Source organism: Bubalus bubalis, chromosome 15 (assembly GCF_019923935.1).
Source record: "Bubalus bubalis isolate 160015118507 breed Murrah chromosome 15, NDDB_SH_1, whole genome shotgun sequence".
Lineage (NCBI taxonomy): Eukaryota > Metazoa > Chordata > Mammalia > Artiodactyla > Bovidae > Bubalus > Bubalus bubalis.
This window is the reverse complement of record NC_059171.1, coordinates 8,774,805-8,784,639: the sequence shown is the minus strand read 5'-3', so window position 1 is coordinate 8,784,639 and position 9,835 is coordinate 8,774,805. Positions and strand designations below refer to the sequence as shown.

Sequence of the window (9,835 nt, the reverse complement as noted above, 5' to 3'; positions counted from 1 at the left end):
ATTGATATTGTACAATGAATAAAACCACCAATTACTATAATATAACATGCCAGGGTTTCCCAAAACAAACGCTAGAGATTGTCCATGGCACGTATGTTTAGAAACAGTTATCTGTTTCCTTCAAGAGCATCCTGTAAATTCTGACTTTTGTATACTGAGTCTGAGAGGATTCAACCTGTATGGTTTTGTTTGCAGCTCCTAGCAATCCTATGAGGTGAGTAGGAAGCCACGACTATTCCTTTAGTAAAGCGGCCATGCTCAGCTCGCTGCTCTTCTCATCATTTCTAGTCTGAAACTCCAATAGTTTGGCTACCTGATGCAAAGAACTGACTCATTGGAAAAGACCATGATGTTGGGAAAGTTTGAAGGCAGGAGGAGAAGGGGACGACAGAGGATGAGATGACTGGATGGCATCACTGACTCGATGGACATGTTTGAGTAAACTCCAGAAGGCCATGGACAGGGAGGCCTGGCATGCTGCAGTCCATGGGGTCGCAAAGAGTGGGACATGACTGACTGAACTGAACGAACTGAGTCTGGAAATGCATATTAAATTTTATAGTAATTTGAAAGTGAAGCAAAAATACTAGTTTTAGAAAATAGACCACAGAGGTCAGTTCCCCCTCAGCCTCCGCCTCCGCCGCCCCTCTGCCAGCGCTCTGGCGCCACCTCGGGCCGGCGGTCCTCTGCGGGAGGGAGCGAGGCGGCGGGCGGCCGGGCTAGCGGCTGACGGGGGCGGCGGGGCGGCCGGCGCGTCCTGCAGCGCTCGGCGGCGGCGCGTTGTCTCCATGGGGTTGGCCCGCGCGCCCCTGCGCTCTGAGGTGGACAGCAGATTGTGTGTTTATCGAACATTTCCACTGTTGCACAGAGAGCACACGCATCTTCCGTAGACTTGGAATTCCTGGAGAATTGCCTTTGTGAAAAGTTGACATAATCCCTTTAAATTCCATCTCTTTTACGTTTCCTATTTTGTTGTGTCTCAAAAAGACATCAAGAAACCATGAACAGCTTTAGTAATGAAGAGTTTGACTGCCATTTCTTGGATGAAGATTTTACTGCCAAGGACATTCTGGACCAAAAAATTAATGAAGTTTCTTCTTCTGATGATAAGAATGTCTTCTATGTTGCGGACCTGGGACACATTCTGAAGAAACGTCTGAGATGGTTGAAAGCTCTTTCTCTGGTCACCCCCTTTTATGCAGTCAAATGCAATGATAGCAGAACCATAGTGAAGACACTTGCTGCCATTTGGACAGGATTTGACTGTGCCAGCAAGACTGAAATACAACTGGTACAGAGTCTCGGGGTGCCCCCAGAGAGGATTATCTATGCAAATCCATGTAAACAAGTGTCTCAGATTAAGTATGCTGCCAATAACAGAGTCCAGATGATGACTTTTGATAGTGAAGTTGAGCTGATGAAAGTTGCCAGGGCACATCCAAAGGCCAAGTTGGTTTTGCGGATTACCACTGATGATTCCAAAGCAGTCTGTCGCCTCAGTGTTAAATTTGGTGCCACGCTCAAAAAAAAAAAAAAAGCTCTTTTGCCCTTTTGGAACGGGCGAAAGAGCTAGGTATTGATGTCATTGGTGTCAGCTTCCACGTGGGAAGTGGCTGTACTGATCCTGAGACCTTTGTGCAGGCCATCTCTGATGCCCGCTGTGTCTTTGACATGGGCACTGAGGTTGGTTTCAACATGTATCTGCTTGAAATTGGTGGTGGCTTTCCTGGATCTGAGGATGTAAAGCTTAAATTTGAAGAGATCACCAGTGTAATCAACCTGGCACTGGACAAGTATTTTCCATCAGACTCTGGAGTGAGAATCATAGCTGAGCCGGGCAGATACTATGTTGCATCAGCTTTCATGCTTGCAGTTAATATCATTGCCAAAAAACTTGTATTAAAGGAACAGACAAGCTCTGATGATGAAGAGGAGTCAAGTGAATGGACATTTATGTATTACCTGAACGATGGAGTATATGGGTCATTCAACTGGTATCCTTTACGATCACGCACACGTGAAGCCTCTTCTGCAGAAGAGACCCAAATCAGATGAGAAGTATTATTCATCCAGCATCAGGACACCGACCTGTGACAGCCTGGACCGCATTGTTGAGCGCTGTAACCTGCCCGAGATGCATGTGGGTGATTGGATGCTCTTTGAGAACATGGGTGCTTACACTGTTGCTGCTGCTTCTACCTTCAATGGATTCCAGAGACCCATCATCTACTATGTGATGTCAGGGCCAATGTGGCAACTGATGCAGCAGATCCAGACCCAGGACTTCCCGCCCGGAGTGGAGGAGCCGGACGTCAGTCCCCTGCCCGTGTCCTGTGCCCAGGAGAGCGGCACTCGGCAGCCTGTGCTTCCACGCGTATTAACATGTAGATGCCACTCTTGTAGCTGTTAACTGCGAGTATAGCTTGATTTAAGGGTTTGGGGGGTACCATTTAATTACTGCTAGTTCTGAGATGTCTATGTGAATAGGGTTGCACAGGTGCACCAATATGGAAGACTGGGAGATGGGGTCACACTTATCTGTGTTCCTATGGAAACTATTTGAATATTTGTTTTGTATGGATTTTTATTCACTTTTCAAACATGCTACTAAAGGCTTCGACTGCTGAACAAGCATCTGTGGCTTGTGTATCAGCAGGATGGGCCAGAAGCTTAGTGTTGTGACCAGTTTTAACAAAAAGGAATAAAGGATCTTGACATAACTTGGCAAAAAAAAAAAAAGAAAATAGACCACACAAACTAAAGCTAAAACCTGTGGATATTGAGGCTTTGATAAGGATTAGGGAATGCAGTGAGGAGGTGTTGTATTTATTCAAAAAGAGCATGGATTTTAGATAGCTGATAACAGTTCTAATTTTTCCTAGATCTCATCCACTGGCATGGCCTTCTAAACTATACATCCCCTTGCTGAATTTCTCTCTTATCTTCTAACTGGTACTTTCATTTGCTTGCTGAACAACTCTCTGGGTGTGGGGGATGCCAGCTTGATTCAGATTATCTTAAGGTATGAATGGGGCTGGTCTGACAGGTTGAGGTTCTTTGGCAACATCTGGAGATAAGTAAGCTAAAGAAGGCAATTTATATAGGCAGCAAAGCATAGGGCCTACATCAAATCTGATACACTAAAATTAGTTTATTCTTTATAATACATTTCCTCTATTTGTGACAGGTATTATGAATTTTTTTTTATTTTATTTTATTTTTAAACTTTACATAATTGTATTAGTTTTGCCAAATATCAAAATGAATCTGCCACAGGTCTACATGTGTTCCTCATCCTGAACCCTCCTCCCTCCTCCCTCCCCATTCCATCCCTCTAGGTTGTCCCAGTGCACCAGCCCCAAGCATCCAGTATCGTGCATCGAACCTGGACTGGCAACTCGTTTCATACATGATATTTTACATGTTTCAATGCCATTCTCCCAAATCTTCCCACCCTCTCCCTCTCTCACAGAGTCCATAAGACTGTTCTATACATCAGTGTCTCTTTTGCTGTCTCATACACAGGGTTATTGTTACCATCTTTCTAAATTCCATATATATGCGTTAGTATACTGTATTGGTGTTTTTCTTTCTGGCTTACTTCACTCTGTATAATAGGTTCCAGTTTCATCCACCTCATTAGAACTGATTCAATGTATTCTTTTTAATGGCTGAATAATACTCCATTGTGTATATGTACCACAGCTTGCTTATCCATTCATCTGCTGATGGACATCTAGGTTGCTTCCATGTCCTGGTTATTATAAACAGTGCTGTGATGAACATTGGGGTACACGTGTCTCTTTCCCTTCTGGTTTCCTCAGTGTGTATGCCCAGCAGTGGGATTGCTGGATCATAAGGCAGTTCTATTTCCAGTTTTTTAAGGAATCTCCACACTGTTCTCCATAGTGGCTGTACTAGTTTGCATTCCCACCAACAGTGTAAGAGGGTTCCCTTTTCTCCACACCCTCTCCAGCATTTATTGCTTGTAGACTTTTGGATCGCAGCCATTCTGACTGGTGTGAAATGGTACCTCATAGAGGTTTTGATTTGCATTTCTCTGATAATGAGTGATGTTGAGCATCTTTTCATGTGTTTGTTAGCCATCTGTATGTCTTCTTTGGAGAAATGTCTATTTAGTTCTTTGGCCCATTTTTTGATTGGGTCATTTATTTTTCTGGAGTTGAGCTGTAGGAGTTGCTTGTATATTCTCGAGATTAGTACAAAGGATCATATGAATTGTTTTTAATTCTGTTATTTTTTTTCTTTAACTGTCCCCAAAAGTCATGTAAATAAATCATGAGGCTAAAAAAAGAAAACTTCAAATAAGCACAATTTACCAGCTGATTGATCCACGATGGCCAGTAGCTCTCCCATTGATGAAATATCTATATAGGCATTACCAAAACATGACACGAGGTTATCTGGTATTATACTAAAATGTAAATAGTTTAAAAATAATTGCAAAGCAGGTGCAAAAGCAAACAGGGTAACTGATACTTTACAACCAAAATAATGATCATCCCCTAATTTTTAGGTAACTGGTGTTTTAAAAATTAATTAGCAAAAAAACTGAATGTGGAAACAAGAACTCCTGTTTAAGACAAAAAAAATCATATAGACCTTTCTATGAGGTTTTAGCAATCCTTAAAAATCTTATGATCATAACACCTACTGGCTTCAATAGACAACACCTTTGTGTATACTCAGCTGGGAGGTACATCTTCCAAGGTTACTTTCAAGAAAATATGTATTTGCACAATAAAGTTTTTATTTAGTATTTGTCTATGCTTGCCCTTATTTTCATTTAATTATGCATCATAATAGCAATCACTGTTTCACCTGGTGAAACATTTTTTTCAATTTGTCTCAGAATATGAGAGTTTTTATTTTTTATTTTTGCAAATATAAAATTTATTTCATTTGACAAAATTTCAATGTGATCAATCAAAATATTTTAAAATTCCACATATAACTTAAAGCAAATGTTTTTGTCTTTCTAATAGTTACCTTCCCATATCTTGGTGGATAATTATTAATAATGTCTCTGGCCAGTGGTGATGTCACTGTGAATCAGGTGAAGGGCTAGCCACTGCAAAGGACTGATAAAAAAGCTCTTAGGAGCTTTAGACTAGCTTGAACTTTTCAATTAAAACTAAAAACAAGATTATAAGATTTTGTTTCAATTGTAAGGTTTTTAATTTCAAATAAATAAAAAAGGCCTGTTTTGGTCATCTTAGTTTTCTGTCTTTTAGGAGAAAATATCTGATAGTAATGTACTTTGTATGGGCTTTTCTCCCTTCCTTTATTTTTTCCTTTTTCATTATTTTTATTTTTATTTTTTTAATATAAATTTATTTATTTTATTTGGAGGCTAATTACAATATTGTATTGGTTTTGTCATACATCAACATGAATCCACCACGGGTGTACACATGTTCCCCATCCTGAATCCCCCTCCCACCTCCCTCCCCATCCCATCCCTCTGGGTCATCCCAGTGCACCATCCCCAAGCATCCTGTATCATGCATTGAACCTGGACTGGTGATTAATTTCATATATGATATTATACATGTTTCAATGCCATTCTCCCAAATCATCCTACCCTCTCCCTCTCCCACAGAGTCCAAAAGACTGTTCTATACATCTGTGTCTATTTTGCTGTTTCACATACAGTGTTATCGTTACCATCTTTCTAAACTCCATATATATGCGTTACTTCACTCTGTATAATAGGCTCCAGTTTCATCCACCTCATTAGAATGGATTCAAATGTATTCTTTTTAATGGCTGAGTAATACTCCATTGTGTATATGTACCACAGCTTTCTTATCCATTCTTCCATCTGCTGATGGACATCTAGGTTGCTTCCATGTCCTGCCTATTGTAAACAGTGCTGTGATGAACATTGGGGTACACGTGTCTCTCAATTCTGGTTTCCTTGGTGTGTATGCCCAGTAGTGGGATTGCTGGGTCATAAGGCAGTTCTATTTCCAGTTTTTTAAGGAATCTCCACACTGTTCTCCATAGTGGCTGTACTAGTTTGCATTCCCACCAACAGTGTAAGAGGGTTCCCTTTTCTCCACACCCTCTCCAGCATTTATTGCTTGTAGACTTTTGGATCGCAGCCATTCTGACTGGTGTGAAATGGTACCTCATAGTGGTTTTGATTTGCATTTCTCTGATAATGAGTGATGTTGAGCATCTTTTCATGTGTTTGTTAGCCATCTGTATGTCTTCTTTGGAGAAATGTCTGTTTAGTTCTTTGCCCCATTTTTGATTGGGTCGTTTATTTTTCTGGAATTGAGCTGCAGGTGTTGCTTGTATATTTTTGAGATTAATTCTTTGTCAGTTGCTTCATTTGCTATTATTTTCTCCCATTCTGAAGGCTGTCTTTTCACCTTGCTAATCGTTTCCTTTGTTGTGCAGAAGCTTTTAATTTTAATTAGGTCCCATTTGTTTATTTTTGCTTTTATTTCCAATATTCTGGGAGGTGGGTCATAGAGGATCCTGCTGTGATGTATGTTGGAGAGTGTTTTGCCTATGTTCTCCTCTAGGAGTTTTATAGTTTCTGGTCTTATGTTTAGATCTTTAATCCATTTTGAGTTTATTTTTGTGTATGGTGTTAGAAAGTGTTCTAGTTTCATTCTTTTACAAGTGGTTGACCAGTTTTCCTAGCACCACTTGTTAAAGAGATGGTCTTTTCTCCATTGTATATTCTTGCCTCCTTTGTCAAAGATAAGGTGTCCATATGTGCGTGGATTTATCTTTGGGCTTTCTATTTTGTTCCTTTGATCTATATTTCTGTCTTTTTGTCAGTACTGTACTGTCTTAATGACTGTGGCTTTGTACTAGAGCCTGAAGTCAGGCAGGTTGATTCCTCCAGTTCCATTCATCTTTCTCAAGATTGCTTTGTCTATTCAAGGTTTTTTGTATTTCCATACAAATTGTGAAATTATTTGTTCTAGCTCTGTGAAAAATACCGTTGGTAGCTTGATAGGGATTGCATTGAATCTATAGATTGCTTTGGGTAGTATACTCATTTTCACTATATTGATTCTTCCAATCCATGAACACGGTATATTTCTCCAACTATTAGTGTCCTCTTTGATTTCTTTCACCAGTGTTTTATAGTTTTCTATATATAGGTATTTAGTTTCTTTAGGTACATATATTCCTAAATAGTTTATTCTTTTCGTTGCAATGGTGAATGGAATTGTTTCCTTAATTTCTCCTTCTGTTTTCTCATTATTAGTGTATAGGAATGCAAGAGATTTCTGTGTGTTGAGTTATATCCTGAAACTTTACTATATTCATTGATTAGTTATAGTAATTTTTTGGTGGAGTCTTTAGGGTTTTCTATGTAGAGGATCATGTCATCTGCAAACAGTGAGAGCTTTACTTCTTCTTTTCCAATTTGGATTCCTTTTATTTCCTTCTCTGCTCTGATTGCTGTGGCCAAAACTTCCAAAACTATCTTGAATAGTTGTGCTGAAAGTGAGCACCCTTGTCTTGTTCCTGACTTTAGGGGAAATGCTTTCAATTTTTCACCATTGAGGATAATGTTTGCTGTGGGTTTGTCATATATAGCTTTTATTATGTTGAGGTACATTCCTTCTAGTCTTGCTTTCTGGAGAGTTTTTTATCATAAATGGATGTTGAAATTTGTCAAAGGCTTTCTCTGCATCCATTGAGATAATCATATAGCTTTTATTTTTCAATTTGTTAATGTGGTGTATTACATTGATTGATTTGCGGATATTGAAGAATCCTTGCATCCCTGGGATAAAGCCCACTTGGTCATGTGTATGGTCTTTTTAATGTGTTGTTGGATTCTGATTGCTAGAATTTTGTTAAGGACTTTTGCATCCATGTTCATCAGTGATATTGGCCTGCAGTTTTTTTTGTTTTTTGTTTTTTGTGGCATCTTTGTCAGGTTTTGGTATTAGGGTGATGGTGGCCTCATAGAATGAGTTTGGAAGTTTACCTTCCTCTGCAATTTTCTGTTAGAGTTTGAATAGGATAGGTGTTAGCTCCTCTCTAAATTTTTGGTAGAATTCAGCTGTGAAACCGTCTGGACCTGGGCTTTTGTTTGCTGGAAGATTTCTGATTACAGTTTCAATTTCTGTGCATGTGATAGGTCTGTTAAGATTTTATATTTCTTCCTGGTCGAGTTTTGGAAAGTTGTACTTTTCTAAGAATTTGTCCATTTCTTCCAAGTTGTCCATTTTATAGGCATATAATTGCTGATAGCAGTCTCTTATGATCCTTTGTATTTCTGTGTTGTCTGTTGTGATCTCTCCATTTTGATTTCTAATTTTATTGATTTGATTTTTCTCCCTTTGTTTCTTGATGAATCTGGCTAATGGTTTGTCAGTTTTATTTATCCTTTCAAAGAACCTGCTTTTGGCTTTGTTGATTTTTTCTATGGTCTCTTTTGTGTTTTTTGCATTTATTTCTGCCCTAATTTTTAAGATTTCTTTTTTTCCTTCTACTAATCCTGGGGTTCTTCATTTCTTCCTTTTCTAGTTGCTTTAGGTGTAGAGTTAGGTTATTTATTTGACTTTTTTCTTGTTTCTTGAGGTGTGCCTGTATTGCTATGAACCTTCCCCTTAGCACTGCTTTTACAGTGTCCCACAGGTTTGGGGTTGTTGTGTTTTCATTTTCATTCATTTCTATGCATATTTTGATTCCTTTTTTTATTTCTTCTGTGATTTGTTGGTTATTCAGCAGCGTGTTGTTTAGCTTCCATATGTTGGAATTTTTAATAGTTTTTCTCCTGTAATTGAGATCTAATCTTACTGCATTGTGGTCAGAAAAGACACTTGGAATGATTTCAATTTTTTTGAATTTACCAAGGCTAGATTTATGGCCCAGGATGTGATCTATCCTGGAGAAGGTTCCGTGTGCACTTGAGAATAAGGTGAAATGCATTGTTTGGGGGTGAAATGTCCTATAGATATCAATTAGGTCTAATTGGCCTATTGTATCATTTAAAGTTCATGTTTTCTTGTTAATTTTCTGTTTAGTTGATCTATCCATAGGTGTGAGTGGGGTATTAAAGTCTCCCACTATTATTGTGCTATTGTTAATTTCCCCTTTCATACTTGTTAGCATTTGTCTTACATATTGTGGTGCTCCTATGTTGGGTGCATATATATTTATAATTGCTATATCTTCTTCTTGGATTGATCCTTTGATCATTATGTAGTGTCCTTCTTTGTCTCTTTCACAGCCTTTGTTTTAAAGTCTATTTTATCTGATATGAGTATTGCTACTCCTGCTTTCTTTTGGTCTCTATTTGCATGAAATATCTTTTTCCAGCCCTTCACTTTCAGTCTGTATGTGTCGCGTTTTGAGGTCAGTCTCTTGTAGACAACATATATAGGGGTCTTGTTTTTGTATCAATTCAGCCAGTCTTTGTCTTTTGGTTGGGGCAGTCAACCCATTTACGTTTAAGGTAATTATTGATAAGTATGATCCCATTGCCATTTACTTTATTGTTTTGGGCTCGAGTTTATACACTCTTTCTGTGTTTCCTGTCTAGAGAAGATCCTCTAGCATTTGTTGGAGAGCTGGTTTGGTGGTGCTGAATTCTCTCAGCTTTTCCTTGTCTGTAAAGCTTTTGATTTCTCCTTCATATTTGAATAAACCCTTGCTGGGTACAGTAATCTGGGCTCTAGGTTATTTTCTTTCATCACTTTAAGTATGTCCTGCCATTCCCTCCTGGCCTGAAGAGTTTCTATTGAAAGATCAGCTGTTATCCTTATGGGAATCCCCTTGTGTGTTATTTGTTTTTTTTTCCCTTGCTGCTTTTAATATTTGTTCTTTGTGT

The 9,835-nt window shown here is 38.8% G+C and overlaps 1 pseudogene; it reads left to right on the top strand.

The window, feature by feature from the left end:
* The first annotated feature begins 615 nt into the window (after positions 1–615).
* On the top strand, positions 616–2,403 carry LOC102392617 (annotated as a pseudogene).
* Positions 2,404–9,835: the final 7,432 nt, after the last annotated feature.